Genomic DNA, 14,617 nt, shown 5'->3' with positions numbered 1-14,617 from the left:
GCTTGAACTCAGACGTCTCTTGCATTCACAGAACTGACAGACAAGCAGAGTAAAGGAAAACACATAAAATTCACAAGGGCATTTTTTCCTTTAAACTTGAAAAACAAGGATAATAGTCATTCTGTGACTATGCTTTTCTTGCTCATTTGAAAAATGCTACTAATTTGCAATAAGAAAATAACCACATATTAATCTGTCAGTTGATATGTACAATCTTTCAACTATAGATTAGACAAGTTCTTCTACAGAGGTCAAAAACATATGGAAATATCTATATCTATATTATTTCTTTGGTTTCCTCCTCTTTTTGTGCAGCAATTATCTTAACTAAACAAAAGGAAAAAATTGTTGAGCATTAATCTGGACAGGAAAGTCCATGAGACTCTGATCTTCAATTAACCCCCCCCCAAAAAAAGTAGAAGTAGAACTGGAAGTAGAACTGTAGCTCAAGTGGTAGAGTTCTATAGCCTTCAGTACAAAAGCTCAGGGATAGTGCCTAGGAATGGAGTTGAAGCCCCAGTACTAGCACAAAAACTAATTAATTAATTTAAGGAAGTACTCAGGACAACTGGCTAAAACAACATACAGGTTTGAATAATGCATAGAAATTGATTTTCACTTCATATGGAACTTTCACCATAATTTAATTTTCATTTAATTGTAGTAATTCATTGGCAAACAGATCACTGATTGTTATCCTCCATGACAAACATGGTCATATGAAACACCAGAGTTCTCTTTTACCTTCACCCATGAATGTCAGGGGCCAGAGCTCAATAACCTTAGTTTTACCAAAGTCATCTCAACTGAAGCCTGGTCTCCATCTCCAAACATGTTCCTCATGTAGACTATTAAAGCATGTCAAGTATGAACATCTCTGCACCACATTCTCTCTCTTTCTTTCTCTCTCTGTCTCTCTGTCTCTCTGTCTGTCTCTGTCTCTCTCAGTGTGTGTCTCTGTCTCTGTCTCTCTCATAAGTACTAAGACTTCAACTAAGGGTCTTGCTCTGCTCTTGTTTGTTTTTTTTCACTCAAGACTGCCACTTGAGCCACAGCTCTATTTCTGACTTTTTGCTGGTTAATTGAAATAGAGTCTTGGGAATTTTTCTGCCCTAGCTGGCTTTGAACTAAGATTTTCATATCTCAGATTCCTGAGAAGCTAGGATTACTAGCATGAGCCATCGGTATCTGGCTTAGAAATATTCAGTTGCTATATCGAGACACTCTCTTCTATTAGCTATTCTATTCCTGAAATTTTTATTTAGGTGACCAAGCACGTCATGACACACATAAAAGTTTAACAGTTAAGGTCCATACGATCTGGATGGAGATGTGGGAAAGGCCCAAGGAAAGATAATTTAAAATTTAACATATCGATAAATTACAGTGATTAAAGCCTAGTTAAGATTGTCTACAAAATTCAGACACTCAAATGTACCAATTTGTTGATGCCAAGTAACACTTTTGACCTCTTTATTTCCCAATATTTTATCAAAAATTACATATTAACAAATTGCTAACATATATACTTACATAAACATACAATTATAGTTATGGAATTAAGGTACACTTACAGTTAGTGTACATCTCAACATATTTTCCCTAAGTAAATAAATCTAATAAACCAGTTTTCAATCCAGAAAAGCATTGTCCCCAAGTCCCCAAAAGTCTCTCTCCTGCTTTCTTCTACTCACTGTCTGTCCCCTTGCTAAAGTCCTCACCTATCTGAGCTCTAGGAGGACAGAGCCATTATTGGTGCTCTAGTGAGCACCATAACTGAGTAACTTTTGCTTCATTTACAAAATGAATATTTTAATATTCATTCACCCTTGGGCTCTTACCAGAATTTATAAAATGTTCAGAAAAAACTACTAACAGTATATACTTTTTCAAATTAAAATAATAGTTTTAGACAGGTGAAGATAGCTCAAGCCTGTAATCCTAGTTACTCAGGAGACCAAGAATTTAGGATCTCAGTTCACAGCCACCCTGGGCAAGAAAGCCATTAAGACTCTCATCTCCAACTATCCACCAAAAGCCAAAAGTAGAGCTGTGACTCAAGTGGTAGAGTGTTAGCCTTGAACAAAAAAGCTCCTGGATAGCCCCCAAGCCCTGAGTTCAAGTAACAGGCCCAGCACACACACACACACACACACACACACACATACACACACACACACACACACACACACACACACACACACACACATAACTGTGTTAGAATACTAATTGGTTAGTATAAGACAGTACAAATTATGTGACCTAAAGCTTATAAATTATGGTTTAAAATATTCTAATTGACACATGAGGAGAACAGTGATGATCTACCTTAAACTGAGCAATTTCATAAATGTATTATTACTTTTTGCCAGTAATCTTAGAATAGTACATATATTTCTCAATTTAGTTGAGTTGAACTAAATATTAATGGTGATTAAGTATGATTTCCTTTACAAATCTTATCTCTTCTAAAAATTGTAAAAGAGTTCCATATCATATAATATGTCCCTTTAATGAATCTCTAGATATTATTCAAATGTATTTGTTACACCAATATTTGGTACACTTCTCATCTACAAGCAACATTAACTTGAAAATAGTAGACTCAATAGATTGCATGTCATTGGATTAACTAGATACATTTATTGAATTTAAGAAATATAACCACATTAAAGAGAATATATCTGGAAGAGATGAACCTGCCATCAGGTTAAAGCAGCTTAGTACATAGCCAAAAGGGCACAAGATCAACATTAAGAATCCTGTTTCATTTATCACCATTTCATGGAATTGATTTTCTGTCTTTAGAAAACAGGAAAGTTTGTAACTGAGCCACCAGAAGACAACATGACTTGACTCTCAACAGTTTAAAGAAAAAGAAAAGGAAAGAAACCAGGTTGATTTTTATCCAACCTGAATGAGCAGTTGGTATATTTAAACACCATTTTATATAAAATGTATGATCTCTTGCTTTCCATTTGGTGTCTATCATTAAATACTTATCATAAGATGCCTTACTTTTCAAAAAATACACACACTTCCCTCATACATTAAGTTTCTATATATTGTATGATATTACATTACACTGACATTACACAACTAAACATTTGTATCCAAAGATACAATATAAAGTGCAAAACAATAGGTTATTTGATTCTAAAGGCATGAAATTGGGAAAATATTTTTTTTAATTTTAATTAATAAGTTTTTATTGTGAAAATACCATACAGAGGGGTTACAATTACATGAGCAGGATAATGCATACATTTCTTACCAAGCATTGCAGCCTCCTCCTTTGTTTACCCTTCACATCCCTTCGCAGCCTCCCCCTCCCCCACCCACCCAATCATTCCCCCCTCCCCCATCGACGTTGTAAAGCTCGTTGGGAAAATATTTATTAAGCAAACTTAAAAATATAGCATGTCAAGTTTAGCAGAAGGTGACACTGACAAACTTCTAATTTGCTTCTTCAGATCCAGTGATTTAAATGTAATCAGTCTGTTGGAATTTTATTGTTGAAGTTCTGTTTCCATATATACCTGTTAATTAATCTGTAAATTGTAATAAATGTATTTGCAATTTCATTTTTTAAAAGATACTATATTTCTTTGCATTCGAGTTTGCATTAAACATTCTTTGCATTAAAATTTTATATTAGGAGTATCTACAGGCCCTGCACTGGTGGCTTACACCTATAATCCTAGCTAATCAGAAGACTGAGATCTGAAGATGACGGTTCAAAGCCAGCCAGTCTGGGCAGGAAAGTTTGTGAGACTCATCTCCAATAAACCACCAGAAAACCAGAAGTGGCATTGTGGCTCAAGTTGTAAGGCATAGCCTTGAGCTAAAGAGTTGCGGGACAGCACTCAGGCCCAGAGTTCAAGCCCCATGACCGATAACAACAACGACAAAAAATCCTCCATATACATTTTCCCAAGGCATAATTCATAAGAGGTCCAAAGGGTTATAATAAAGGAAGAGACAAAATAAATGGACAAACTAGAAGATAAACTAGCTTATTTGAGGGTAATATACTATAACTAACACATCCTAAAAAGTGACACCATAAACACACTTAACTCAGAGTCCGGAGGAAGATGGCTGAGGAGAAGCTGGAGGCTAAACGAGCTCTCACATAGAAAGCAGTTTTAGTGTTCCAGTGAACAGTCCTAAGCTAGAGAATCACACCAAGTGTGCCATCACAGTTCAGAGAGTTTGGCCAGAGAAGGAAAATCAGGCAGCTTGGTCAAAGAGACAGATCTAAGCACTTGCCGGTAGCTGCAGCTGTGGCTGTGGCCAACATATCAATAGAGAAAAGTCTGGGACAAAGGCACCAGATGCAGCTTGTGAGAAAATCCTACTCACCACCAGCAAGAATTGACAAGGAGCAGAAATCTTGATCCTGCTGATCACAGACCAGGGACAGCCCAGGAACCAACAGTCTGGCATGAATAGAACCAAGACATCCTCACTCCTTCTCCTTCTCATGGAGCAGCAGTCGATAGGTAGCCCCTCCCCCACTACCGGAGAAGATCTCCATCTTTGCTACTGACAAAGGCCGGGCTGAGCAGCTAGCTCCAACTCAGGCCTTGGAAGAATACAATTGGAGCCATTCAGAGGAACCTGAACTGACCTGCCAGACTCAGTTCCACCCAGGGGAAAGTCACCCCGCCCAGGCAGAAGTAACTCTGTCCCTGGAGGAGTGACTTTCTTCACTGGGTAAACAGACCCAGAGGCTGCCCCTCTGCACTGCAGCCTAGACAATCAATTGAAACTCAGTAAACATAAACCCTGAGAATGGCTCCAGGCTGGGCTCTGTGAGTGTCTCAGGAGCTAGCCCTTCAGGGAAAAGCTACTGGTTTCTGATAGGCCTCAACCCTACCCAGAGCCTAGCTTCATCATAGCAGCTCCAAACTAGAGGAAACAGCCATCTCCCTCTTTTGTGATACTCAAATCAGATCTCCTTCCAACTGAACTAACCTAGGAGGAGGATCACAAAGTCCTGAGTAAGGCAGAAAGCTGTCTGTCTGCTCAAACAAACTAACTTAAAAAAACCAATCAAGCTACAGGAAAACCAAACACCACAATTAGACCAGATACTCCACCAAGAGACTGGTTAAGGTCCCCCTGCCACCCTCCCCACCCCAAACCTGCCAAAAAGAAAAATTAAAGAACTCTTATTTCTACCTATTTCTTATTATATTTTAAATTGTTTTCTATTATTTCTTTTTCTTTTTTTCTTTCATAATTTTTATTTTAGGAGTGTGTGTGTGTGTGTGTGTGTGTGTGTGTGTGTGTGTGTGTGTGTGTGAATCTCTTTTGACCTTTTGGTCTTTTAATTTATTTTTTCTTTTTTTTTCTTTTCTTTTTTGCATGACTTAATTGCTGATCTGCTCATCCCCAGATATATACCCATCGTTGATTATTAGACCTTATCCCTCATTGTGTACATACTTAATCAAGAAATGTATTACTCCATTCACAATCTCTTAGGCTTAACTTCCTTAATAGTAGTATTATTTCTTCATACCTATATAACTTAGAAGTATTCCAGTTTTAAGAATTTTTATTTATTTATTTTATTTTTTATTGTGAGAATACCGTACAGAGGAGTTACAATTACATGGGCAAGATAAGGAGTACATTTCTTATCAAGTATTGTTGCCTCCTTTTTGTTTCCCCTTCTCATCACTTCCCATTCTCCCCTCACCTCCCCCCCACCCAATCCTCACCCCCACCAAAGTTGTAAAGTTTGTTTTTAGACATAACGACTTGTATATCTCATTGCTGCAATGGGTGCACCTGTATCCCTAGTTAAATGATTTGTTTTTGCCCTTCCCCTCCACAAATTATACCAACATCAAATACAGTGAAAGCAAGGGTTATACTGTGGGGGAAATACATGCAAAGCAACATAGAAATCATCTTATAAATATGTTAGAAACAATTGCATGAAAGAAAAAAAAAGCATTTATCTTGGGGTTCTTTCCCCTTCTATCATTGTTTTTTTCTCTCAATATCATTTCTCTATACTTCTATAATTTTTAAGTGCATCATTTTTAAAATTTAAATTTTATTTTTCCATTTTTTCTTGTTTTTTTTTTTTAATCTTTCTCCTATCATTCTGTCCAATTCATTTCCCTCTCTGAGATTAGGATGTGGTTAAATTCACTCTCCTTTTACCTCTACACATCCCTCTAATTCTATTTTTCCCCATAATTTTCCCTCAACCCAATAATTTCTGGTTTGCTGTATCCCTCTTTAATGTTCGTATCCCATTAATCCATAGTTGTTTGATGTTGAATAGATTGTATCTGTTGAACTAGATTGTTTCTGCAGCCACTTTAACTGTGCAGCTACAGGTCTCTGGTTGATGCTTGCCTTAATATAGTGTTCTAACACAAAATTGGCATTACTTTCATACTAAATGGGCAGAATAAGCCGGAGAAACATAAGAAAAATGGCAAGTCCGGGTATCTCAGCTTCCACTCAAGATAATCAGCTGACAGAACAGTTAATGAATAATCCAGAGGAGAGTTCCAAAAAGTTCTACAAACATGACTGGTAAACATGGTGAATGAAAAGTTTGAAAACCTGCAAAGGATGCAGTGTGAGCTTGATAGGGAGTGAGAGGAGGCAAACCAAAGATTAATACAGGAACTTCACAAGCATGATGAGGATAACCAAAAATTACTACAGGAATCTTGTGAGCCTGAGGAAGCTACTCAAAGATTAATACAGGAATTGTGTAAGCAGGCTGAGAACAGTCAAAGAGAAATACAGGAATTGCGTTAACTTGAGGATGCTAATCAAAGAGTAATACAGGAATTGTGTGAGTGGGATGAGAATAGACAAAGATCAAGAGAGGTATTCATGGCATCCATAAGCAGACAGCTGAAGAAATCCAGAGAGACCACAAAGGGAATGATGAATGGAGCCAGTCAAAGGAAAGGGAGTCCAAGGAAATGATAACATATCAACTAAGTGATTTGAAAATAAACACTGAACACTAAATTAAGGAAGTAAAGAAGTTCATACAGGATCTCAAACAAGCTCCAACAAAGAATTTGAAGCCTTCAAAGACAACCAATTAGAAGGAAAGGAAATAAAAAGTGGAAAGTATTGACAGTAGGTTAGACCATGCAGAAGATTGAATCTCAGGGATTGAAGACAGTTTAGATATTATAGAGAAAGAACATACAACTATCCAAGACAAATTCCAGCCTAATCTGAGGATAATGGGTGTAGAGGAGCACCTAGAGACAGAAGTTAATGGTATAGGAAGCAGAGAAGTTCCCAAACACCCAAAAAGATAGGCCTATTCAGATGCAAGAAGCTTTTAGAAACCAAATAGACTAGACCACAACAGGACATCTCATCATCACATTATAATCCGGACAGGACCAATTCAGACCAAGGAAAAGTTCCTTAAAGCTGTCAAGGAGAAAAGATCAATCACCTATAAAGGGAAAACATTTTGAAAAACCTCAGATGTCTCAGCAGAGGTAATTAAAGCAAGAAGAGCCTCAAATAATGTATGCTATGCTCTAAAGACAAACAACTATCAACCAAGAATACTGTACCTAGCTAAACTCTCCTTCATAACAGAAGGTCAAATAAAAACCTTCCATAGCAAAGAAAAACTGAAACAATATATCTCCACCAAACCAGGCCTACAAAAGATACTTAAAGATGTCCTACACATAGAAAACCAACAAGACCACAATAAGGGCCAAGAAACCAGACCCAAACTGAGAATCCAAGAACCATAGGAAGAACCCTGTTGTCTCAGCCCCTAAGAAGGTGGATAACAAGGCAGGAACTACCAAACACCTAACTCTCAACATTAATGGACTAAACTCTCCAATTAAGCGACATACGATGTCTAGATGGATTAAAAAGCAAGATCCTTCTATCTGCTGCCTTCAAGGGTCATACCTTGCCCATAAAAACAAACATATTCTGAAAGTGAAAGGCTGGAATAAAATCTACCAAGCAAACGGCCCCCATAAATAGGTGGGAGTTGCAATCCTAATACTGATATTAGGACTTCAAATTAAAATTAGTGAGAATAGATAAAGTTCTCTACATACTAATTAAGGTATCGCTCCTTCAGGAGAATATTACAATTCTAAATATCTATTCACCACACAATGGAGCACCCAAATTTATCCAAGAAGCACTATTTTCCCTCAAATCTCAGAGAGATCCAAAGACATTAATTGTTGGGGATTTTAACACACCACAATCCTCACTAAATAGATCAACTCAGCAAAAACTCAACAGAAAAACTCACAGATCTAAACAACTGCATAGATCAATTAGATTTAACAGACATCTACCGAATATTTCACCCAGCAGCTGCAGAATACATGATTTCCTCATCAGCACACAGAACACTTTCCAAAACAGACCACATTTTAGATCACAAAGCAAACTTGTCCAAATTCAGAAACATTGAATTTATACCTGGCATTCTTTCACACCACACGGGAATAAAACTAGAACTCAACACCAAAAGCTACCAAAGAAAGTCCTGTACCACATGAAGGCTGAATAACACACTGTTGAATCACCATTGGCTCATAGAAGATATTAGATATTCAACAAATATTAGATATTAGATGTTCAACAAAAATGAACACACAAATTATCAGCTCCTCTGGGACACAGCTAAGGCAGTACTCAGAGGAAAGTTTATAGCTCTGAGTTCTTACATCAACACGTTGGAGAGATCTGAAACCAACAATTTGATGACACCTCTGAACCTCCTTGACAAAGAGCAGCAAGCTAAACCCAAAACAAGTAGATGGAAAGAAATAATTAAAATTATATCAGAAGTAAACTATTTAAAATCCAAAAAAAAAAAATTCAATAATCTAAGAGTTGGTTCTTGGGAAAAATTATCAAAACTGACAAACCATTAGCAAATTTTATCAGAAAAAGAAGGGAACATGCCCAAATAAATAAACTCAGAGATGAGAATGGAAATATAACCACAGAAAAAAACCAATATCCAGAACATTATAAGGGAACACTTCTCAAACATTTATGCTAATGTTTGTGAACCTGAAAGAAATATGGACAATTGCCTATCAAATATCAACATGCCAAAACTAAACCAAGATGAGTTAAACCGACTTAACAGGCCCATATCAAGCATTGAAATAGAAACAGCAATAAGAGACCACCCATCTAAGAAAAGCCCAGGACTAGATGGATTTACCGAGGAATTCTACAATGTCTTCCAAGCAGAACTCCCACCAATACTCCTTCAACTCTTCGATGAAATTCAAAGAGAAAGTTCAATACCAAACTCTTTCTTTGAAGCAATCATAACCCTCATCCCAAAACCAGGCAGGGACTCATCAGAGAAAGAGAACTGTAGACCCATTTCTTTGATGAACATGGATGCAAAATTTCTCAACAAATGTTGGCCAATCGACTTCAAAAATTCATCCAAAAAAATCATACACCACGATCAAACAGGATTCATTTCAGGGGTGCAAAACTGGATCAATATACGCAAATCAATTAATATAATTCATCACATCAACAAGAGCAAGGATAAGAAGCACATGGTTATCTCAATAGATGCAGAAAAAGCATTTGACAAGATCCAACACTCCTTTATGATGAAAGTTCTGGAAAACTAGGAAACTGTGGAACATTCCTCAATACAATAAAGGCTGATTATGACAAACCTACAGCCAGCATTATACTTAATGGTGAAAAACACAAGGATGTCCACTCTCTCCAATTCTCTTCAATTTATTATTAGAATGACTAGCTACCACAATAAGACAAGATGCCAAAATAAAGGGGATCCAAATAGGGAAAGAAGAAGTAAAACTCTCCCTCTTTGCAGATGACATGATCTTATATTTAAAGAATCCCACAGACTCCACTCCCAAATTACTCAAGCTGATTCAAAACTTTGGCAAAGTAGCAGGGTATAAAATTAACACTCAAAGATCAAGGGTTTTTCTGTATGCCGACAATGAGAAAAGTATGGTTGAAATCAGGAAAGTAACTCCATTCGTAACAGCCCCACAAAAATAAAATACCTAGGAGTTAATTTAAACAAAGAAGTGAAGGACCTCTATGATGAAAACTTTAAAAACCAGAAAAAAGGAAATCAAAACAGAACTTAGAAAGTGGCAAAAACTCCCATGCTCCTGGATTGGAAAGATCATGGAAATGGCCATACTTTAGAAGGCTATCTACAAATTCAATGCAACACCTATCATTATTCCAGCCTCATTCTTCAAGGAAATAGAAGAGGCAATCCAAAAATTCATATGGAACAATAAAAGACCCCGAATAGCAAAAACGATCATTAACAGAAAGAACAATGCTGGAGGAATATCAATATCAAATTTCAAACTCTACTACAAGCCATAGTAATCAAAACAACTTGGTACTGGCACAAGAACAGACCTCAGGACCAATGGAATAGAATTGAAAACCCAGAAATGAACCCACAGACCTTCTATAAGGGAGCTAAAAAAATAGAATGGAAGAAAGACAGCCTCTTCAGTAAGTGGTGCTGGCAAAATTGGTTAATGAATCCGTGGGCTTTCTACTGATCTTGCTAGCTATATCCTTTGCCATGCAGAAGCTCTGCAATTTCATGTAATCCCATTTGTCCAACCTTTCTTTTATTTGTTGTGTTTCTGGGTCTCTATTAAAAAAATTTCAGCCTGTGCCAAGGAGACCTAGGGTTTCTCCTATTCCATCCTGTAATGTTTTCAGAGTGTCTGCTTTGGCTCCGAGGTCTTTGATCCATACCATACCACAGACAAGAGTCTCATATCTAAAATATACCTGGAACTCAAAAAATTAAATCCCCCAATAACAAATGCTCAAAGAAACAACTTCCCAATAAATAAGTGGGCTAAAGACTTAAAGAGAAACTTCTCTGAAGAAGAAAGAAGGATGGCCAATAGACACAGGAAGAAATGCTCGACCTCTCCAGCCATAAAAGAAATGCAAATCAAAACAACATTGAGATACCACCTCACCCAAGTTCAAATAGCTATAATCAAGAACTCTAATAACAACAGATGCTGGAGGGGATGTGGACAGAAGGGAACCTTACTGCATTGTTGGTGGGAGTGTAAACTTGTTCAACCACTTTGTAAAGTAGTATGGAAGTTCCGCAAAAGACTCCACATAGAGTTCCCCTATGACCCAGCAATTCCACTTTGGGGCATTTACTCAAATGTTCACAAACAAGACCACACTAAAGCTACCAGCACAACTATGTTTATTGCAGCATTATTTACCATAGCTAAGATATGGAACCAACCCAGATGCCCCTCAGTAGATGAATGGATCAAGAAAATGTGGTATATATATGCAATGAAACTCTATGCCTCCATCAGAAAGAATGGCATTGCCCCATTTGTTAGGAAATGGAAAGACTTGCAAAAAATTATATTAAGTGAAATAAGCCGGGCCCAAAGAAACATAGGTCCCATGGTCTCCCTTATTTGAAATAACTAGTAAAAGTCTAAGGCATGCAGAAAATGTCAGATAAGATGATGTTAAGCAAAATAAACCCTAAAATAAGGACACAGTGGTTTTTCCTTTCTTGGCATTTTTTTCTAACATACTTACACAGTACCACGTGAATTTTTGGTGCTTTGTTTGTCCCTCCCCCATGGTATAACTCCTGTTTTCACTGTATTTGTTTTTGGTATAATTTGGGGTGGGGAAGGTAGAAAATAAATTGTTTAAATAGGGATACATGTTGACCCATTGCAACAATGAGATATACAAGATGATATGTCAAAAAAAGGAACTTTACAATTCAGGTGTGGGAGGGGGGGGCTGGGATATAGGAGGGAAGGGATGGTAGGGGGAAAACAAAGGAGGTAACAATGCTTGAAAGGAAATGTACTCATTACTCATGTAACTGTAACCCCTCTGTACAGTACTTTTACAATAAAAATATATATGGAAAAAACAGCAATGTTAGCCACATTATTTTTTTCTGTTCATTCACCATAGCTTGGCTATTATGAACACTGTTAAAGTGATTATAATTAAGCAAGTGTCTCTAATTGTATCCTAATATACATTCCTTCAGATATATGGTCAAAAGTTATATTGCCAGATAATAAGGTGACTCTATCATTAGTTTTATTTCGAGAAACCTCTGCATTGCTTTCTGTAGCAGTCACAGAAATGTGGTATATATACACAACAGAGTATTGTACAAAAAATGAACTTACAATGCTTACAAATAAGTAGAACTGGAGTTCATTGTGGTAAGTGAAGAAAGTCGAGTTCAGAAGGAAAAATTTCATGCTTTCTCTCATGTAGAATCTAGACCTAATATATGTAGAGAAATATATACATGCAAATATAAAGACACAACAGGGAGAAGAGAGAGAGAGAGAGAGAGAGAGAGCTATTAAAACATAGGCGGATAGAGGAAAAGCAATGATCAAGGAGGTTAAACTCTTGAGTTTAAACTCCAGTATCACCCCCAAAAAAAGTGTTTAATGAAACAACGATTTATTTGTGCTTTCTGTGGGCAAGGTTATAAACTAGTAGTCATTGTAGATTTGACCATAATTGCACTGGATGTTGGACCTGCCTTTGAGATATTAACTAGAAGAAAGCAATGATTCATTACATTCATATACCACTTTGTTGAAAAATCTTGTATAACTACTTAAGGTTAAAAAATAAAGTAAAAAAAAAAGAAAATTAGAGAAATGTAATACACTGTGATAAAGTGTTATTGCAATCAATAATCAAGAGAAAAACAGAACATACCTAAGGGTAGCAGGAGGAAACACAGCAGATAAAAGGTGTGTTATGTCTTGAATATGAAATGGCCCCATTTGGATGCTTGGACCCAGTGGGTAGAGCTACTTTGGAGATAGTGGAAGCTTGAGGAGGATGTACGTCCCCAAACCCTTCCTTAGAAGGTTATATGCACTTGCTCACCTACTCCCTTGTCTCTGCTTCCTGTCTGCCATTAGGTGAACTGCCTCTTCTGCCTCCCAGCAGGACATTCTGCCTAAATACTTAGGGCCAAGCCACATACTGAAGTTTCTGAGACTGTGAACCTCTAATCATTCTCTTTAAAATTTTCTCTCTGGTATTTTGGTCATAAGGATGAGAAAAGGAAACAAAGAACATAAGAAAAAATACGATTAAATGAGCTGTATTTAAACAATAGGGGAAGAGAACACTCATTTCCTATATGCTGCATAAGTTGTGGAACTTGGGAATAAAGAAACGGGACATTATTGAAAGCAAACACAGAATTTGGGGGAAAAACATTACACAGATTGTGTGAGAGCTGTATTGATGAGAGATAAGAAGCGGTGAGGGAGAGAGATGGAAATGGGGGGGGAGAAAGAAGAGATTATGCAAGGACAAAGCATCTATAAGGTGGTGGTTATTACTGTTGCTGTTGTTTTGTTATTGCTGTATATACATTTAGTTTACTGGTTTCCTATTGACTGAAACACACTGATCTTTATCCCCATTTCCTGAGTCCATTTGTTTTCCGTTTTAATTCATCAGCAACTTGTCTATAGTAATTTCTCATGTGGTCACAGAAGATCTCCACAGTCTTTATCTGGTTAAAATGAACGGCTAATGGTTCTCACTGCAGCACAGTCTCTACTTGTTACAATTTCTTAGCACAGGAGCATTATTAGACTCTAAGTGAAATAGATAATCTCATAGTCACAATGAAAGTATAAAATTCAAGAATGTTTAGAATCGCCAGGCATCAGGGTCTCATGCTTGTAATCCTAGATACTCAGGAAGCTGAGTTCTGAGAATCATGGTTCAAAGCCAGCCCACACTGCAAAGTCTATGAGACTCGTATCTCCACTTAAACACCAGGAAAAAAACAATGGAAGTGGCACTGTGGCTCAAAGTGATAGAGCCCTAGCTTTGAACAAAAAAGCTTAGGGACAGTGCCTGTGCCTTGAATTTAAGCCCCACAACCACCACCACCAACTTAAAGAAGAAATATTTGGAATTAAATGAATGTTCCCAAATTACTGAATGTCTAAAAATAATGGAAAAGAAAGAAAAGTAATATGCAACTATATTATCTTTTTTATTTTGTTATCAGTAAAATAAGGAATAAAGAAATCTGAAAATTGATCCCTGTGAGTCTTTTAGCCTCTTAGCAAAGATAATAGTTTTGGGAGCTAAAAGGAGTCTCCAATAAGTTTCCAAACCTAAGATTCAAAACTTTAAAAGCTTTTATATTCCTTTAAGATTGCAATTTTAGAACCTGCAATGAGAGTGTTCATTGCTTGGTGATCCACAATGATGGAGTGCTCAGCCAGATTTTTGACAATATCAATAAACACACTTTCCATCAACCACACTTCTCACTCCCTTAGACATGATGACATAAACACCAGTTGGTTAGATCAAGTCTCAGCTATTCTCTAGGAATGCCAAACTTAAACCATGATTATGTGTACACTAACAGTAACCCGCCCAGGGGAGTTGAATCCTGGAACTGTGTGGAATCCAACTGTAGCTCAAGGACGCCCCCAGCAGTGGAGAGACAGGAAAGCAGAGCAGGCAAATACTCAGGCCCTTATTTCATTCATGTTCATGTTATTAC

This window comes from Dipodomys spectabilis, unplaced genomic scaffold, assembly GCF_019054845.1.
Source record: "Dipodomys spectabilis isolate Male_0828 unplaced genomic scaffold, ASM1905484v1 ptg000009l, whole genome shotgun sequence".
Taxonomy (NCBI): domain Eukaryota; kingdom Metazoa; phylum Chordata; class Mammalia; order Rodentia; family Heteromyidae; genus Dipodomys; species Dipodomys spectabilis.
The sequence above is the reverse complement of the archived record's forward strand: the minus strand, read 5'-3'. Positions refer to the sequence as shown.